The 20,875-nt window shown below is 44.1% G+C and overlaps 1 protein-coding gene and 1 non-coding gene across 2 annotated transcripts in view; one reads left to right on the top strand and one right to left on the bottom strand.

Moving 5' to 3' along the window:
- Positions 1-20,875, top strand: part of SYT12 (synaptotagmin 12) — a 253,619-nt gene that overhangs the window by 58,582 nt on the left and 174,162 nt on the right. The gene's annotated exons all lie outside the window — the stretch shown is intronic.
- TRNAS-AGA (transfer RNA serine (anticodon AGA)) lies at positions 7,498-7,579 on the bottom strand. Its single transcript has one exon. It is a non-coding gene; the product is annotated as a tRNA-Ser (tRNA).

The following is a 20,875-nucleotide window of genomic DNA, read 5'->3' as shown; positions in this document are numbered from 1 at the left end:
TGACCTGCTTCACATGAGACTCCCAATCATCCGAGAAGATCAGGAATTTATCCAGGTACTCTCGGAAGATGTCATGCATAAAGGACTGAAACACTGATGGAGCATTGGCAAGTCCGAATGGCATTACTAGATACTCAAAATGGCCCTCGGGCGTATTAAATGCTGTTTTCCATTCATCGCCTCGCTTAATACGCACAAGATTATACGCACCACGAAGATCTATCTTGGTGAACCAACTAGCCCCCTTAATCCGAGCAAACAAATCAGATAACGGCAAAGGGTACTGAAATTTAACCGTGATCTTATTTAGAAGGCGGTAATCTATACAAGGTCTCAGGGAACCATCCTTCTTGGCCACAAAAAAGAACCCTGCTCCTAATGGCGACGATGACGGGCGAATATGCCCCTTCTCCAAGGACTCCTTCACATAACTCCGCATAGCGGCGTGCTCAGGCACAGATAAATTAAACAGTCGACCTTTTGGGAATTTACTACCAGGAATCAAATCGATAGCACAATCACAATCCCTATGCGGAGGTAGGGTATCGGACTTGGGCTCATCAAATACATCCCAGTAATCAGACAAGAACTCTGGAACCTCAGAAGGGGTGGATGACGAAATAGTCAGAAATGGGACATCACCATGTAACCCCTGACAACCCCAGCTGGACACAGACATGGATTTCCAGTCTAATACTGGATTATGGACTTGTAGCCATGGCAACCCCAACACGACCACATCATGCAGATTATGCAACACCAGAAAGCGAATAACCTCCTGATGTGCAGGAGCCATGCACATGGTCAGCTGGGTCCAGTACTGAGGCTTATTCTTGGCCAAAGGCGTAGCATCAATTCCTCTCAATGGAATAGGACACTGCAAGGGCTCCAAGAAAAACCCACAACGCCTAGCATACTCCAAGTCCATCAAATTCAGGGCAGCGCCTGAATCCACAAATGCCATGACAGAATACGATGACAAAGAGCAGATCAAGGTAACGGACAAAAGAAATTTAGACTGTACCGTACCAATGGTGGCAGACCTAGCGAACTGCTTAGTGCGCTTAGGACAATCGGAGATAGCATGAGTGGAATCACCACAGTAAAACACAGCCCATTCCGACGTCTGTGTTCTTGCCGTTCAGCTCTGGTCAAAGTCCTATCACATTGCATAGGCTCAGGCCTATGCTCAGAGAATACCGCCAAATGGTGCACAGCTTTGCGCTCACGCAAGCGCCGATCGATCTGAATGGCCAAGGACATAAGACTCATTCAGACCAGCAGGCGTGGGAAATCCCACCATGACATCCTTAAGGGCTTCAGAAAGACCCTTTCTGAAAATTGCCGCCAGGGCACACTCATTCCACTGAGTAAGCACAGACCACTTTCTAAACTTCTGACAATACACCTCCGCTTCATCCTGACCCTGACACAAAGCCAGCAAGATTTTCTCTGCCTGATCCACTGAATTTGGTTCATCATAAAGCAATCCAAGCGCCAGAAAAAACGCATCTACATCACGCAATGCAGGATCTCCTGGCGCAAGGGAAAATGCCCAGTTTTGAGGGTCACCACGCAATAAAGAAATAATGATTTTTACTTGTTGAACGGGGTCACCAGAGGAGCGGGTTTTCAAAGCTAGAAACAGTTTACAATTATTTTTGAAATTCAAGAACCTAGATCTATCCCCAGAAAACAAATCAGGAATTGGAATTCTAGGCTCTAACATCGGATTCTGAACCACAAAATCTTGAATGTTTTGTACCCTTGCAGTGAGATGATCCACACAAGAGGACAGACCTTGAATGTCCATATCTACACCTGTGTCCTGAACCACCCAGAGGTTAAGGGGAAAAGAAAGACAAAACACACTGCAGAGAAAAAAAAATGGTCTCAGAACTTCTCTTATCCCTCTATTGAGATGCATTAATACTTTGGGCCAGCTGTACTGTTATGGACCTGGTGGTTAGGAGCACCTAACCTGATGGTTAAACTCACACAGGACAAGCTCTGGGAAGTGGGAACTCTGCTGACCGCAACCCCTAATCCTAACACACAACTAGAAATAGCCGTGAAGCGTACCTAACTCTACCTAGACGCCTCTTCATAGCCTAAGAGCTAACTAGCCCTAGAGATAGAAAATAAAGCCTACCTTGCCTCAGAGAAATTCCCCAAAGGAAAAGGCAGCCCCCCACATATATTGACTGTGAGTTAAGATGAAAGTCACAAACACAGAAATGAAACAGGTTTCAGCAAAGGGAGGCCAGACTTACTAAACAGACTGAGGATAGGAAAGGTATCTTTGCGGTCAGCACAAAAACTACAAAAAGGCCACGCAGAGTGTGCAAAAAGACCTCCGCACCGACTCACGGTGCGGAGGTGCCACTCTGCATCCCAGAGCTTCCAGCTAGCAAGACAGAATCATGATAGCAAGCTGGACAAGAAAACAAAGAACAACAAATAAACTAGCAGGGACTTAGCTTCTGCTGGAGTAGACAGGTCACCAGAAAGATCCAAGAGCGAACTGAACCAGTACAAGAACATTGACAGCTGGCATGGAGTAACGATCTGAGTGGAGTTAAATAGAGCAGCCAGCCAAAGAATAACCTACGTCACCTGTGGAAGGAACCTTAGAAGCAGCAGCTCCACTCACAGCCACCAGAGGGAGTCCATGGACAGAACTCGCCGAAGTACCATTCATGACCACAGGAGGGAGTTTGATAACAGAATTCACAACAGACTACACAGTGGTGGAGCAGGGAGAGGTAAGTATTGCACGTGGTAGAGCACTGTTCGAGCTGGGGGGGGAACACTCTCTCGTGGGCGGCGGTACTGGCACAGGGCCCATCATATTACGACGGTGTATCTGACGTTGGTTGTGCACCACCACCATCAGAGACACTTCATTGTACTATGAGGGACCCTGTGCCAGTGCCGTCGCCCAAGAGTGGGCCCACCCACCTGTCCAGGCAAACGGCACTTGCACGGGTGCTTGCGCCAGGTGGTGACCACGGCCCTGTGGGGGGAGTCAGCCCATTTAGGGAGGTATAAAAATGGCCTATGGTGGACATTCATTAGCTGCAAATGGAGGAATTAGAGAAGTCAGTAAGAGGAGGCCAAAAGCAAGACATTTTTCAGGAAAGCTACGTGTCAACAGGGGAAGGTGGGGCAAAATAATTTGACCTCCAGCCTTAGGTGCTATTGTGCTTTTGCCACTACCACCAGATGCACCACCACCACCACCATCAGTACCAGCTGGCAACCACCGCCCATGGACTCTTCCACCAGACTTCCTCATTTTTTGGAAAATCTAACCAAAATAACAACCGTTTTATGGTACTGTAAAACAAGGTAGAAGGTGTATATAAACTTGTTGAGAATTTGAATCCTCCTTTTTTTTGGGAGACTGAACCAAAACTCAGGCCCTGTGCATAAAACAACACAATGTAAGTGTCAGAAAGTGGCTGGCTGATATACGACAAACTAACAGGACTGAAGTATATCCACTTTGTGAGAATTTGAATCTCCCTTTTTTCGCAGCAATAAAAAGGACTGCTGCACACAAAATAGTGGATAAATAAACAAGATAACTGTGCAGAAAGGAGCAACAGGATTTTTGCTTTTAAAAAAGCAGTTGGCTTGCACAGCAGCATGCAAACAGCAATGCAGCTATCAGGGAGCCTTATAAGGCAGCCTAATAACTACGGAGCTGATGCACAAAAATATAGCCTCCACTGTCCCTGCAAAAAAATGGTGGTGTTGGACAGTGGAAATCGCTACAGCACAAGCAGTTTGGGGGTTAATCTTCCCTCCCTAACTATATCCCTTCTTCTGATGAAGCTGCAGAAACCTCTCCCTATGCGAAGATCGGCAGAAGTAAGATGGCGGTCAGCGTGCACGCCCCTTTATAGCCCCTGTGACGCCGCAGAAAGAAAGCCAATCACTGTCATGCCCTTCTCTAAGATGGTGGGGACCGAGACCTATGTCATCACGCTGCCCACACTCTGCGTCCTCCTTCATTGGCTGAAAAATGGCGCTGAAAGCGTCATACGAAACGCGACTTTTGCGCACAGATCGTCGACCTCATGGCCAATCCCACACTAAAATTGTGTCGGGTTTCATGAAACCTGACTCTGCCGAAAGTCGGCGATTTTTGAATTTGTCCGATCCGTTTCGCTCAACCCTAATCAGGAATAGCAAAGAATGCAGTCTTACATGCCTCCCAGAGTTCATCTAGATTCTTTGGTTTTGTCTTCCAAGCTTCCTCTTTCATCCTACCATGTCTGGTGACTAGGCTGGCTAGTCCTTGAGCACCTTGATCTTTTTTAAATGGAGGATCTTTGTTGTAGAGATGGATGTATGAGATGGAGCACCATCCTGCTGCAGAATTTGACCCCTTTTATGATTTGGAATATAAGAGGTAGCTAATACTTCTTGATATTTTAGGCTATTGATATTGCCTTCTACCTTGCAAATGTTTCGCACACCCCTATACTGAATGTAACCCAAGACCATGATCTTTCCACCGCCAAATTTAACTGTTTTCTGGGTGTATTTTGGATGCATACAGGCTCCAGTAAGTAGGTCTCCTGCAGTATTTGCGGTGGCTGTGGTGTAATTCTACTGAAGATTCATCAGAGAAATCTACCTTCTGCCACTTTTCCAGCATCCATCTGTTTAGCTGGCTGTGAGACTTTGCAAATGCCACACGGTTTTTTAATTGCCTTTTGTTTAATGCTGGCTTCAGGGTACTGATTCAACCATGGAGGCCATTTTGAGACAGAATCCTACAAACTGTTCTAGTTGACACAGGGACTTGAGGTGACCAGGCCTGTTGGAGCTCTGCTGCAGTGGAAGAGGGGCTTACTTTGGAATTTCTAACCAACAAATGTTCCTCCTGAGCAGTTGTCTTGCGGGGACTGCCGACCTGGGCTTGACAAACACATCTCCAGTCTCTTCAAATCTTTTTTTTAATTCTTTGTACTTGACACTGAGACACATTAAAGGTGCCAGCCACACCTCTGCAGTGGATCTGGTCTTCAGCCTCTTGATAATCCAGGCTTTGGTTACAGGGTGGATTTTTGGCATGTTGTCAGAGCTCAAGCTGCAGTTCAAGTGAAGGTCTGGGGTGCTGGGTTTCTTTTAATACACACACTAATTAACTGATCATTTTCTGAGCACAGGTGAGGATGTAAACTAGGGTTGGGTGCATTATATGACCAGGCGACAAAACTTTTGTCTTGCCAGAATCTGACCATTCTGTGTCCATTATCTGATCAATATTTCTGCATTGATGCCAATTTATTTTCTTAACCTAAACCATATTTTGTAGGGTTTCCACTTTCAAAAGAATAATTTATACAATCAATGGATGAATTTAACGTCAGGTTATAAGCTTTTATTTACATAACATGGATAAGCAACATAACTTCTGCAGGGAGTGTAGTCCTGCCCACATTCATGCACTAAAGCCAGCACCAAGAGGTGGGTGAGACTATGGGCTTGTGAAACAGTGAATATTAATTTCTCTTTAATAGCAGGCACACTGTTAGCCACAGTCACTGGCTCCTGTAGTGGCTGGGTTATCACGTGTGCCTGCTACTAAAGAGAATGAACATTCACTGCTCTCCATGCCCGTAGGTGTGGGGAGTAGTGAATATTCATTGATCTTTAATAGCGGGCACAGCAGCAGCTGACAGCTCCTGCAGTGGCTGGGCGATCAGGTGTGCCCGCTATTAAATAGAATGACTATTCACTGCTCCTCACTCCCATGGGAGTGGAGAGCAGTGAATATTCCTTCACTTTAGTAGCGGGCACATGTGATCACCCAGCAGCTGGAGGAAGCCAGCGGCTGCAGCTAACACTGTGCCGCTATTAAAGTTAAATGAATATTCACTGCTCCACATGCCCATAGTCCCGAGCATGGTGAGCAGTGAGTATTCCGGCAGCTGTCCTTGGCTTGTTAATAGAGCATGATTTCACTGCCATGCGCTGCTTACAAGCATTAGCTGCTGGCATCGGAACAGGATGCTGTGAATGAGCGCAGGGAAGGTAAGTAGAATGGTTTATGTTTTTGTTGTTTTATCGATGGGAAGCATGTACACCAGGATGGGGATGAGGGGGCCATGCATACCAGGATGGTGATGAGGGGACCAGGTATACCTGGATTGGGGACATATATATACCAGGATGGGGAATATTAGCACAGAATTGACCACATTTTTTGCTTCAAATTTTTCCCTATTTTCCTCCTCTAAAATCTAGGTGCGTCTTATGATCCTGTGCATCTTATAGTCAGAAAAATATGATACTTGTATTCACCATAAAAATAAATGCCTTTTTCAGATCTGTATGTTGTACTTTTCTCTTATTTTTCCTGGAAATGTATGAATACATTGACAATTGGTTATTACCATTTATTGGGGGGAATGTCCTTACGTTGTCTCACATGGTCCATTCAATGTTGCGGTAAGACCACTTTTTTGTCAAGTAGAATCGCATTGCACAGTTGTTAATGTAGTAATAGATTTCAAAGCTGAATAGGAGAGCAATAAAATATTGCAAAGTTATAAACTAAGATGCTGTAGAATTATTATTTCATCTGAAATACAAATATTTAATAAAATAGACATGTTGGGATAGATGATGGGACCTCTTTAATGCCTCTTTTCTTCCATAAGTTAGTTGTTGGTTTCTGAAGGACCTTACCAATGGGTAAGTAATGGCATATCTTAGTGATGCTCTTAGCTGTAAAGACCCTTTACTAGGTATCCACATAGATGACCTGTCCATAGAGTAGGCTGTTAATAAGTCTTCTCATGTGTTAATTGCTTTAAGAATATCTGGATCCCTGATAAATAAGGTGCATGCTTTCTGTAGCCCTTGTATCTGGGAACCTTCTACTTACTTTCGAGTGCTTGTTTTATTGGAGCGCCCCCAGACACAGGGCCACGGGTTACTCGGTACCGGTCCTCTCTGCCTCGATGCTGGGTTTGTCACGGTGGCTGGACCCGGTCCGTGACCCTGCTAAGGGGCGTCCAATAAAAGGGGTGATGGTAGTTTGTCAAGGGTTCGTGACGCCACCTGTGGTCTTCACTCAGGGTGACCGACGCTGCTTAGGGGTCCGCTGGGGTGATGGAATGGCAGCTAGATGGTATACCTTCCCACAGGTGAAGTATATCCCCAGGGCTTCCCAGTAGTGTAGGTGGCGATGATGTGAGGCGCAGTTAATAACGAGGACACAGGGTTGCAGTCTCTTTACTTTTTACTGAAGACTTCGGGATCCTCAATCCAGAGCACTGTTAACAGGGCTGTCTGAGACCGGCCGGTCCGAAGGCACATCCAGAGTTCCCTTTGCAGGTGGAAATCAGTGCCTACCACTAACATAGTAACATAGTTAGTAAGGCCGAAAAAAGACATTTGTCCATCCAGTTCAGCCTATATTCCGTCTTAATAAATCCCCAGATCTACGTCCTTCAAAAACTATAGGAACATATTCGTAGTCGGCAGGATTTGAACCTGCGCGGGGAAACCCCAATGGATTTCTAGTCCATCGCCTTAACCACTCGGCCACGACTACTCAAACAAAGATAGCTAACATATTCCGCAGCGCTTTACAGTTTGCACACATTATCATTGCTGTTCCCGTTGGGGCTCACAATCTAAATTCCCTATCAGTATGTCTTTGGAATGTGGGAGGAAACCAAGAGTGGGGCTTGAACCCAGGACTCCAGCGCTGCAAGGCTGCTGTGCTATCCACTGCGCCACCGTGCTGCCCTTTTGCCCACCTGTGTGTTGCAGTTTTTCCCTGCTGAGCATTCGGGATAGTCCTCACAACTCTCGTGTTCTTTCTTTCTCTTTCTCTCTCTCTCCGTCCCCCAAGTTTATCTGGATAGGACGCACCCATTTGACGGGAAGGCTCAGAGCTATTCTGGGACCCTAGAGACGCCCCTCTCCACGCTTGCCCCCTATGTCTTCTTAGGTGATGTATGGTAGACAGCCAACCTATAATCAACTGTCCTGTGGTATTTGAAGTAATGCTTGAAGTCAGTTACTCCCTCGGTGTTCCGGTCACCGGCTACGCGCTTCAGTAGGATGTTACCGTTCTCGGGGCACGACTCCTACTGGCTCTGTTTTGTGCTTTGATCTCGTTTCTCACTTTTCCACAATATCCTTCTCTTCGTGTCCTTTCTTGGGATACCGCCGCAAGGTAGTGCAGGCACGGATCCGTCACTCTCTATCCTTTCTGCTAGGCCCCTGTCAGGAACCCACCCCTGACAGGTCCTCCCTGGAGATCTCCCAGGCTGCGTTCTGTTCTAACTTCCTATCCGACCCCCAGTTTTACCAGTGTGAGGAGTGGCCTAATACATAGTGCCTTTTGCTCCCCTTGGTGGCCGGAGTGTGAAGTGTAGTGTGGGACTGTGATACCTGGTCAGGTGAACTCCTTTAGTGCAATCAGACATAACATCACTCCCCTTAGTGGCAGAGCGACATTACTGCAACGACCAGGACTCTGGGGCGCTGCATTATGATTACTTCACGGTACAGAACGAAAATCAGGCTGAAGGCGTTCAAAGAAGACTCCTGGCTGGTGCTTCGATTGCATAAATCTGTACTTGTGTATCGGCATAAAACTCCACATCTATTCCGTTTGAGACTACAGAGTTTTGTGAATTTTTGTTGCTTCAGCTGCTGGATAATAAGATTTTCTTGTATGGCTCTAAGAAAAAAGTATACAAAAAAGGTTGCACTCTATCGTGCAAAAGCATGTCTAATATGAAATATATGAATTATGAATAGCAAAATGGCTTTTGAACATTAGGAAAATATTTAAGAGACGCTTTGCACAGAATTTGATATAATCAAATAGTGTGAGCCCATCAACCAATCGTCAAGGTGGTCTCATAAAACTGATGGGTCCCTGATCTCCCTGTCCAAATGTGAACACTTACCGAAGGCCAATGTCTGTATGCCTGGGTGAATGTGGATACCTCTGTTCAGCAAAGCCTACATATGGGTTGACCGGGACCAAGTGTGATGAGATGCAATTAAAAACCACATGGTGATGGGAGGAGTGCGCAGTCAGTCAGCTAACATAGAAATGACAGAAAAAAGACTCGCACATCCAAACTAGTGTGAATAGGTGCATACCAGGAGCAGCTACCTCCATACATAAATATACAAAAAAGGTTGCACTCTATCGTGCAAAAGCATGTCTAATATGAAATATATGAATTATGAATAGCAAAATGGCTTTTGAACATTAAGAAAATATTTAAGAGACGCTTTGCACAGAATTTGATATAATCAAATAGTGTGAGCCCATCAACCAATCGTCAAGGTGGTCTCATAAAACTGATGGGTCCCTGATCTCCCTGTCCAAATGTGAACACTTACCGAAGGCCAATGTCTGTATGCCTGGGTGAATGTGGATACCTCTGTTCAGCAAAGCCTACATATGGGTTGACCGGGACCAAGTGTGATGAGATGCAATTAAAAACCACATGGTGATGGGAGGAGTGCGCAGTCAGTCAGCTAACATAGAAATGACAGAAAAAAGACTCGCACATCCAAACTAGTGTGAATAGGTGCATACCAGGAGCAGCTACCTCCATACATAAATATACAAAAAAGGTTGCACTCTATCGTGCAAAAGCATGTCTAATATGAAATATATGAATTATGAATAGCAAAATGGCTTTTGAACATTAGGAAAATATTTAAGAGACGCTTTGCACAGAATTTGATATAATCAAATAGTGTGAGCCCATCAACCAATCGTCAAGGTGGTCTCATAAAACTGATGGGTCCCTGATCTCCCTGTCCAAATGTGAACACTTACCGAAGGCCAATGTCTGTATGCCTGGGTGAATGTGGATACCTCTGTTCAGCAAAGCCTACATATGGGTTGACCGGGACCAAGTGTGATGAGATGCAATTAAAAACCACATGGTGATGGGAGGAGTGCGCAGTCAGTCAGCTAACATAGAAATGACAGAAAAAAGACTCGCACATCCAAACTAGTGTGAATAGGTGCATACCAGGAGCAGCTACCTCCATACATAAATATACAAAAAAGGTTGCACTCAATCTTTTTGTATATTTATGTATGGAGGTAGCTGCTCCTGGTATGCACCTATTCACACTAGTTTGGATGTGCGAGTCTTTTTTCTGTCATTTCTAAGAAAAAAGTGTCACTTTTACAGCTCTGTGATAAATGTCTATTTTATTGTATTTGAAATAAGGGGCAAATGTACACTGACTGCATTTATTTCACACTTTACAAATTAAACACCACCACCATCAGAGTGAGAAATGCTGTGTGATAGGTAGCTAAAAGCATTAAGGGAATCCAATTAGCCACTGCAGTAATAATAGCTTAACTGTAAAAGTCTATAGACCAACGCCAGTCTTTAGACGAACAAGGTAAAACCTGGAAAAACCCTCCAAAAAAATAACAAGATACCCCATTGTAAATACAAGGTGGCCTGTCTTCAGCTCTTCCCGGCGCCACTTCAGTCCAGCTCCTCCATCTAATGGATGAAGACAGGGGTTTTTGATAATATCCAGCCTTCTAAGGTTTGCTTTGAGAGGTTGTACCAGCAAAATCCACACCATAACTGGCACCACCCATATTATCAAAGAGACTTGTGACTCTGACCTGTCCAGAAACTAAGGGGTTAATCCTGTTTATTTGGGCTTCTATCAGCTGTCAGCACTGTATGAGGCTGTTACTATATAAACCCCTCAGAGTCAGTTCCCACTGCCAGTCAATGTGTGTGCTTCCTGGCTTTACCATCATGATATGCATCTGTTGTTTCTTGTTGACTTATCCTGTCTCCTGGTCTCGGCTAGTTTATTGATTTTTCTCCTTCCTGATGATTTTGTACCTCCTGGATCTAACCCAGCTACCTGATTATCTTTTTGCCAACTTGCATCAGCAAACAACAATTGTCTCTGTGGCCCTTACCCAGGGAACCCTGTCTAAGGGTATCGTCACACAGTGCAATTTTGATCGCTACGACGGCACGATTCGTGACGCTCCAGCATCGTAACAATATCGCTCCAGCGTCGTAGACTGCTGTCACACTTTGCAATGTACGACGCTAGAGCGATCATTTCATGACGTATGTGCGATGTAGAAGCCGTTGGTTACTATGCGCACATCGTATACGATATATGTTACACCATGCGATCATGCCGCCACAGCGGGACACTAGACGACGAAAGAAAGTTTCAAACGATCTGCTACGACGTACGATTCTCAGCGGGGTCCCTGATCGCAGGAGCGTGTCAGACACTGCGATATCGTAAATATATCGCTCGAACGTCACGAATCGTGCCGTCGTAGCGATCAAAATTGCACTGTGTGACGGTACCCTAAGTCCAGATTCCTGTACAGGGGTTAAACAGTGAAGGTCAGGGCAATCCCTGGGTTCTCAGAAACAGAGTAGCTTATTGTAGAATGTTAAAGTTGGAAGGGACCTCTAGGGTCATCATGTCCAACCCCCTGCTCAATGCAGGATTCACTAAACCATCTCAGACAGATGTCTGTCCAGCCTCTGTTTGAAGCCTTCCATTGAAGAAGAACTCACCACTTCTCATGACAGCCTGTTCCACTCATTCATCACCCTCAAGGTCAACAACTTTTTTTCTAATATCTAATCTGTATCTTCTCCCTTTCAGTTTCATTCCATTGCTTCTCGTGTTTGCATGTGCAATTTAGAATAGTGGTGATCCCTCTACACTGTGACATCCATTCAGATATTTGTAGGCAGCTATTAAGTCTCCTTTTTCGCAGGCTAAACTTTCCCAGATCCTTTAATAATTCCTCATAGGACATACTTTGCAGTCTGCTCAGCATCCTGGTAGCTCTTCTCTGAACTTGCTCCAGTTTTTCAATGTCTGTTTTAAAATTTGGTGCCCAAAAGTGGACCCAGTATTCCAGATAAGGTCTGACCAAGGAGGAGTAGAGGGGGATAATTACTTCACGTGATCTTGACTCTATGCTTCTCTTAATACATATCAGAACTGTGTTTGGCTTTTTTGTTTCTACATCGCATTGTTGACTCATGTGCGGTCTGTGATCTATTAGCATACCCAAGTCTTTTTCACATGTCCTGTTGCTTAGTTGTATTCTTCCAATTCTGTAGATGTCATTTTCGTTTTTCTTGTCCAGATGTAGAATCTTCCATTTTTCCCTGTTAAATACCATTCTATTAGTCACTTCCAATTGGATGTGCAACCATTTATCACTACTCTTTGAGTTATATCACTGAGCCATTTGTGAATACTCCTAACTGTAGCCTTGTCAATCCCATACTTGGTCATTTTTTTTCAATAAGGATAGTATGAGATGCTTTATCAAAAGATTTTCTGAAGTTGAGATATACTATATCTACCATATTTCCCTAATCCACCCAGTCAATGATTCTATCATAGAAGTAAATTAGTTTAGTCTGGCTTGACTAGTTTGCTACAAACCCATGCTGGCTCTGTTTAATTACTGTATTCTTATCCAAGTAATACATGTTGTTTAATGATTTGTTCAAATATCTTTCCTGATATAGAAGTAAGGCTTACTGGTCTGTAATTTCCTGGCTCCATCTTCTTTCCTTTTTTTAAGATTGCTTGCACCAAGCCTGTTCTTGGTAGCCATTTTGGAGCTGCTAGGTGACTACGAACAGTGCTCACATGACAGTCAACCATCAATCAGACACTGGTGGCATAGCCTGGTAGTGTTCCCAATGTGTATGCTGAGAGATGTACCATAATTTCATTTTTACTACCCAGTTATTGAGTTTACCAGCTAAATAGAATTTCAAAACGTTTCCTGTTCTGATGAGTCTTCAGATTTTTGATTGGCATGTTTATGATTTATATACTTACACCCATCTACATTTTTGTTGACCACCCTCTTTTATTTTATCTCTTAGAAACAATGATATTCACTTTCAAGAGAACTTGTTCTTCTAGTTTTTGTAAAGTTTTTTTTTCAATTTCCCCCTTGTGTGTAAAGCATTAAAGAATAGTTTACACACCCACGCTTTATTGAAACAAATTTCTGAGCTAAAATCTATTTTTTTAATTGAGCTGAACGTAATTGAATCAGCGCTGACATTTTGTGAGGGCGCTTTTCTAAGTAGAACAAAACCACTGCAGACTCAATTGGCAGTTTTATTAGCATATGCGAATGTAAACTTGAACATAATAGGATTTTAAAATTAAATGCTAACGGAAAGATTCTTGAAAATGCTTAGAATAAAATGCATTTATTTTACTGGACGGGAAATTGAGAATTTAGACGATATATATATCTCCTCCAGATATTCATTAGATAATGTCTTATTTCTTTGGCTGTTAACATAGGATGTTTAGCTGTGCAAAATATATACAATGATGCTTGAAAGTTTGTGAACCATGAAGAATTTTTCATATGTGTGCATAAATTTGAACTAAACCTACATCAGATTTTCACACGAGGTCTGAAAGTAGATAGAGAACCAAGTCAAACAAATGAGTCTAAAATTTAAGGAAAATTATCCAATATCACATTTCTATGAGTGGCAAATGTATGCGAACCTGTGACGACAGTGCGCACGGATCCAGTGTGCCACTGACAGGGCTTACCCTTGAGGGGTATGACTAAGTGACTACTTGGTCTGCACTAGAACCTCTGAGGATAGGCTTGGGCCATGGAGTAGCTACCTGGTGCCACTCCAGGGCAGTGCCCGGAGCTGCAGTAGCTTACCAGTGGGTAAAGGCAGAGATACCTGGTACTGAAGGCAGAGGCAGAGATGTAGTCAAACAGTCTGAGGTCGGGACAAGCAGCACAGGATCAGAATATATAGTCGGGGTCTGGAGCAGAAAGGTCAGATAGAACGGTTATACAAGCCAGGTAACGGAAGAATGAATACAAACATGTGCTACACAGGAAAATGGGAGAGGAACTACCCTAGGAACCTAAGTGTAGAGGGCGGAGCTGCCTAATACATACTCTGGTTGCAAATACCAATTAGACAAACAATACACAGGGTGAACCAAGATACACCCTATGCCCATCCGGGGATATATAACTATATCGGCCCCGTACAATATAAATACATATAACCTACAAAAACTTGCACAAAGACCTCATCGTACAAAAAACTAATAAATTTTATTAGGAACAATAACAAAGATGTTAAAAAACATTTTGATGGGAAATGGTACTAAGTAAAAACACCCCTGACCAGAGGTAAGCATATTACAACGTTTATAACCAACCGCCATAGAAGTATATTGATATCTCTGAGAAAGGAAGTCTCTCATGCCTGCACGGCACAATCACTGTATGACCTCAAACTAAAATCAAATCCAGCGGCACAGAAAGCAAGATATATATAATGTGATAATACTATACCTCCGGTCTGGTGGTGTCACAACCCCTACGCGCGTTTCGGCTCGTGTGCCTTCTTCCGGGGGAGTGGCATCATCAGATCCAGCATGCCCTAAATACCCCAACTGACCAATCAACAGGATAAAAAAATACTCTGGTTGCAGCAGATAGGCCAGGGAAGTTAAATTCTGCAGGACACGCAGCTGTTAAATTCATGCAGAGAATGACCTCACCTCCTTATAGCCATGTGGAGTTTCTCAGATTCTCAGATTCATCTCACTAAAACATAGAAAACTCTGTCAAAATGTCAACATCTTAAACTACCATATCAAGGCAGGGAGGGAAGCTTAGTCAGCACTGGTTCTGGTGAAGAGGAAGATCGGGCCCAATAAGGGGGTATTTATTATGGGGCAGTGCCAGCATCAAATCCAGAAGGAAGGAGGAACAAAAACAGGAAAATAAGTTACTTACCAATGGCCATATAGAACACCTGGTGGCAGGATCCATTGGGAAGCTGACCACCCTATCTTATAGCCAGCTGGACCAGAATTTAACTCCTCTAAAACCAGCCATCAGGGGAAGGTGGGAGAGCAAGCAATGAGGGTGGAACATTAAACCTTTTCCTTCTTAACACATAAGCTCTAAAGTCAGGGACCCCTTCACTATTTGGCTTGTGGTGGTCAAGACTGCCATAACACTAAACCCTTTAAATAAGCAGATTGCCTACCTCCCAGTATTAAAACGCTCCAATTAGGCACAGGTCACAGCATTTATTCCTTTTCTTCCTACCCATAACAATTCTATTAAAACTGTAAAACATGTATAACATCCGGAATATGAAATGATATGCACCATCTGCTCTCGTTGGGCATGTTCGTCTTCATCTCCATACTCTCCAAACTGATAAATTTTACCACCACGAAAGGGCTCGTGTAAACCTACAATGAGCCCTGAGCCCACTCAACAAAAACAAAACCTACTCAACCCCGTCCTGGAGGCCAGATAAGGATGTGTCCACACCTATGTCATTCAAATAAATTCCATCCTGCCGGATCAATCGGCAGTTATCCCCTTCCAATTGCTTATTGCATACCACTGCATGGAATTTGGATAGTACAAAACAGGAAATTCCGCAAATAACCGTTGTACAGGCTTTCTCGACTGTTACGGGGGCCCTGGCTTCCTGCCATGTAACCCTCAAGATTTTCTGAAACCATACTAATATTACCTCAGAGAAAACACCTCTAATTTAGTCAAAGTCCACACGCATAAGCGTCATCAGTCCAACAGCTGTGACCATTGTAGTGTGGCTAATGGTCGCATAGTCGATGGGAGGTTTGTGTCACGGAGATGTCTTGTCTCTGAGATGTAACCCGGAGTATTTTTCTATAGTGCATGAAAGCATTAAGAGGTTAATTTGATGCACCTGGGTCCGGGTTGCTGGTAGCTATGAGAGATGGGTGGGTCTGGCTACCCACATAACTCACCTTTGTGTGTGGTTACAGCCTATTTAATGGAGGCTGTTGTTTGTGTGGCACCCCTAGGGGTATTTGCCACAAAAATAGTTACTGACAGTAAGTACAAATACTAAAATAGCAAGACTGCACTACCACCTCCGGCCAGAAGGGGGAGCTCCAGAGACTCCCCTTGATCCATTCTGGTCTGAGAGAAGAAATGGCAGTTGGGCCAAGGAGCTGATAGTGAGAGGTCATACAGAATCTCTAACAGCCCTGTGACTGTTACCAGGCCTAAATCACCGGCCTGAGGAGAAGAGGGATAGAGAAAAATAACATTGTGAGAACCGGGTAGCATTAATCACTACCCAGAACAGGCGCAAAGACGGATACCGGATCCGTGGCTGTATTCATTATATATAATACAGCAACCGGAAAAACGTGAGGTGATATCAGCTTCACTAGGGTCGGATGCAGCAACAGACACAGAGTTCAGCGGTACTCCCAGAGGGGGTAAACCGATAAAAGGACTCGGGTTGCCCGTCGAACCAGGACCCGGAGGGGACAGATTGGGCCGGCAGCCAGTTCACATACAGCTGCAGGGCCACACAGAAATTGCGCACAATAAGAGGCGAAGACCCCGGCCGGGTCAAAGTAACTCAGAGTTCCCATACAGACTCCGGTGACAGGACTGGTTGTAAATCCTTTTATGTTAAAGTAAACTGGTTAAACGTTTCAGTGCCTCAGTCTTTCATTTGGACAATAGCCATCTATCCAGGATCAGGATCGTCACCGCTGGGAGAACCTGCTGCTGATCAAGTAAGTGCCTGTCCCCTCATGATACCCCTTACACTGTGCATTGCCTGAGGCCACAGCACCGGGTCAAGCCACCCGTGACATCCCCCTCAAGAGACAGACTCCATTGGTCCGGTGCTGGGTATCCCGGTCTCCTGGGCGTCACATTTGTAACATGGTCTGTGACTAAAGACATGGAGGCTTCCAGTGTGTTTTTTGCTGAGACACTGACCTGAGTGGACGGACCCGCTGTGCTATATGAACTGTTTGTTTTTCTGTTTGTTTCCATTTTGTGCTACAGAATACCATGTTTAGTTTGCTTAAACTTAAGCAGGTATATGGCGCAAATAAACCTGAGGGATATTTTTATGAAAACCGCTTCCTGTGCTTACCTCAACCCGCAGTCGAGTGAGTTAAACCTTACACCATGTAAGACCGTGGATCTATCTCCACATCACCTCTATATCCCAGAAGCCTAAGTTCCTTCCACCAGGTCTGCTTGGGGCTCTCTGTGCTGCCCAACTTGTATGAGTGCCCCACTATCCACACTGTCAGGTGCCAAGAACCTGAAAAAAAACACAATTAGTTCAACAGCTCAGGGGGAACATAACCCACAAAACACTCTGACCTCCTGTGGCTGCTATGCTTAACCTCCTCATTTATACATGCCCGCCTTTGCTTCCTCCACAGCCACTCCAATCCTAAAGGAATAGGTACCGAATTCCGCTGGCAGGACACCCATCTTCTTAAAACAGCTCTTAAAAAATGTAAAAATGGACTGAAACTGATAACGGATAAATAGGGTGCCATCACAATGTGCTTAATTTTTTTGCCATTCTGCTGTATAGCTAAATAGGCAGAAAAATACAAACTACTCTGTCTACCTGCCTCAAAGAAACCCACGTGCACGTTGTCCGAATTGGTCCATTTTAGAGCTGCGAATGCAGACTGAACAATTTGTAGTTAAAGTTTTGTCCTTCAACAGATCCTCTTTCTTCAGTTTCAATGGAGCCGCCAACTTGCACGCCCAAAATGCACCGAAAAATGCTAAACAAAAAGCTGTGCTGCGTAAAGTGGCACTGAAGACACCGGAGCAAACTACGTCCGTCGCATAAATCAAACATCCCAACAAGCTATAAGAGATGGGACAGCAACTATCCCTTATAAGGGGTAAGGTTTCTCCATGTGGAGAGTGACATACCAGCTCTGGCTTGTCAAGGTAAGGAGGCTTATTCGCCGTGCAATGCTCCTCTGGGAAATTTAATATGCAAATTGCCTCTTCAGAGAAAAACAGGACTAAAACTCTATAGCGCCACTTGTTGGAAGTAGCGATCCTACAAGCCACAATCAACCCTTTAACGAGTCATGCAATATGACAGGATAAAAGCCAAATCAGTATCAGAACAGGTGGCGCTATAGAGTTTAAGTCCTCTTTTTCTCTGAAGAGGCAATTTGCAAATTAAATTTCCCAGAGGAGCATTGCACGGCGAATAAGCCTCCTTACCTTGACAAGTCAGAGCTGGTATGTCACTCTCCACGAGGAGAAACCTTTCCCCTTAGACCTCAGTCCAGAGCCTCTCACCTAGCCAAATTAGTTCTCATGTTTCGCACTGACGAGGGCCAACAGCCCGAAACACCATGTCTGCGAATTGAGATACTGATTATTGTGGTTTGCGCCCTTGATTTTCACATTTACTAAATTTGCAATATCATAAGAGATTATTTCTTAATGTAACATTTTCAAGGAGTTGCTCAAGGTGCAAAAAAGGGGTTGGCTTTTAATCTCTGGGAACAATCCCAACACTAATCCAATTATTTTTCTCTTTTAAATGCTGCACAAGTGATTTTAAGTGTGGTGCTATTACATATGGTAGAGTGGGGTCTCCCATTTTCCCCATAGTCTCCCCTTTTCCCCATAGTTTGTAAGCTTGCGAGCAGGGCCCTCACTCCTCCTGGTATCTGTTTTGAACTGTATTTCTGTTATGCTGTAATGTCTATTGTCTGTACAAGTCCCCTCTATAATTTGTAAAGCGCTGCGGAATATGTTGGCGCTATATAAATAAAATTATTATTATTATTATTAGAGTGTCGGGGATAGTATACCTCATCTGCTGGAGGTGCACCCGAGTGACCCTGCATATGGCAAGACGGGACCTCAAGACCATCTTAGACTTTATAAGTGGGTAAGGCAGGCCTCCAAATCAGCTACATAGCGGAATCGTGTACTGAAAAGTGGTGCTAGCAACCGCAGCAGGAGCTGAATGTCACAAATCTATATGACAGCCTTTAGAAGCAGTTGAAAAAAATCATGGGGTCGAGGAAGGATCACCAAGTGGTGGACGAATGACAGTCCACTGAGGAAATGCACAAAAATACCGTACAGGTGGAAGTGGAAGATCTGCACCTGCTGCTGGAAAAGACAGCATCAGAATGTCTACAGATTGGGAAAGTAACTGCAGCAATGTTTAGCTGGGGAATAGAGAGCAAGGAAGGAGAGGGAAGCTATCTCCATGCTAGTGTGCCAGCGGGCCAGGCCAAACGAGACCTTAGTGCAGGATGGTTGTGTATGTAGGAATGACAATTAGCCAGCGAGATTCCTAAGCTACGGCATCAGCGCTTGTGCGGCCCACACCGAGAAGGTTCTGCTAAAAGTGCTGCATAGAGAAGAACTGATCTGATTAGGACACTAATTTTATTTGGTTTTAGAGTGCTGTTGTTGAGCCTGAGCCAATGAGAAGTGGTCATGTTGGTCGGTGGCTAGAGTTCCACCGGTTTAGCATGAAACTTCATGACTGCCACATCCACCCGTGAACAGAATTTTGAGTTTCTTGTGTGCAATGTCTAAAGTAACGTTCCCTTTTATTGAGAGACTAAAAATGCCACGTGTATACAGTGGGTACGGAAAGTATTCAGATCCCTTTAAATTTTTCTCTCTTTGTTTCATTGCAGCCATTTGGTAAATACTAAAAATTTCATATTTTTTTCTCATTTATGTACACTCTGCACCCCATCTTGACTGAAAAAAAACAGAAATATAGAATTTTTTTGCATATTTATTAACCCCTTCATGACCAGGGGATTTTTCGTTTTTCCGTGTTCGTTTTTCGCTCCCCTCCTTCCCAGAGCCATAACTTTTTTATTTTTCCGTCAATTTGGCCATGTGAGGGCTTATTTTTTGCGGGACGAGTTGTACTTTTGAACGACATCATTGGTTTTAGCATGTCGTGTACTAGAAAACGGGAAAAAAATTCCAAGTGCGGTGTAATTGCAAAAAAAGTGCAATCCCACATTGGTTTTTTGTTTGGCTTTTTTGCTAGGTTCACTAAATGCTAAAAATGACCTGCCATTATGATTCTCCAGGTCATTACGAGTTCATAGACACCAAACATGACTAGGTTATTTTTTATCTAAGTGGTGAAAAAAAATTCCAAACTTTGCTAAAAAAAAAAAAAAAAAAATTGCGCCATTTTCCGATACTCGTAGCGTCTCCATTTTTCGTGATCTGGGGTCGGTTGAGGGCTTATTTTTTGCGTGCCGAGATGACGTTTTTAATGATAGCATTTCGGTGCAGATACGTTCTTTTGATCGCCCGTTATTGCATTTTAATGCAATGTCGCGGCGACCAAAAAAACGTAATTCTGGCGTTTCGAGTTTTTTTCCCGCTACGCTGTTTAGCGATCAGGTTAATACTTTTTTTTATTTGATAGATCGGGCAATTCTGAGCGCGGCGATACCAAATATGCGTAGATTTGATATTTTTTTTATTGATTTATTTTGATTGGGGCGAAAGGGGGGTGATTTAAACTTTTATGTTTTTTTTATTTTTTTCACATTTTTTTAAACTTTTTTTTTTAACTTTTGCCATGCTTCAATAGCCTCCATGAGAGGCTAGAAGCAGGCACAAGCCGATCGGCTCTGCTACATAGCAGCGATCTGCTGATCGCTGCTATGTAGCAGAATTGCACGTGTGCTGTGAGCGCCGACCACAGGGTGGCGCTCACAGTGACGGGCAATCAGTAACCATAGAGGTCTCAAGGACCTCTATGGCTACAATGGAGACGCATCGCCGACCCCCGGACATGTGACGGGGGTCGGCGATGACGTCATTTCCGGCCGCCCGGCCGGAAGCGGTAGTTAAATGCCGCTGTCTGCGTTTGACAGCGGCATTTAACTAGTTAATAGGTGCGGGCAGATCGCGATTCTGCCCGCGCCTATTACGGGCACATGTCAGCTGTTCAAAACAGCTGAC

Source organism: Ranitomeya imitator, chromosome 9, assembly GCF_032444005.1.
Source record: "Ranitomeya imitator isolate aRanImi1 chromosome 9, aRanImi1.pri, whole genome shotgun sequence".
Taxonomy (NCBI): Eukaryota; Metazoa; Chordata; class Amphibia; order Anura; family Dendrobatidae; genus Ranitomeya; species Ranitomeya imitator.
The sequence above is the reverse complement of the archived record's forward strand: the minus strand, read 5'-3'. Positions and strand labels throughout refer to the sequence as shown.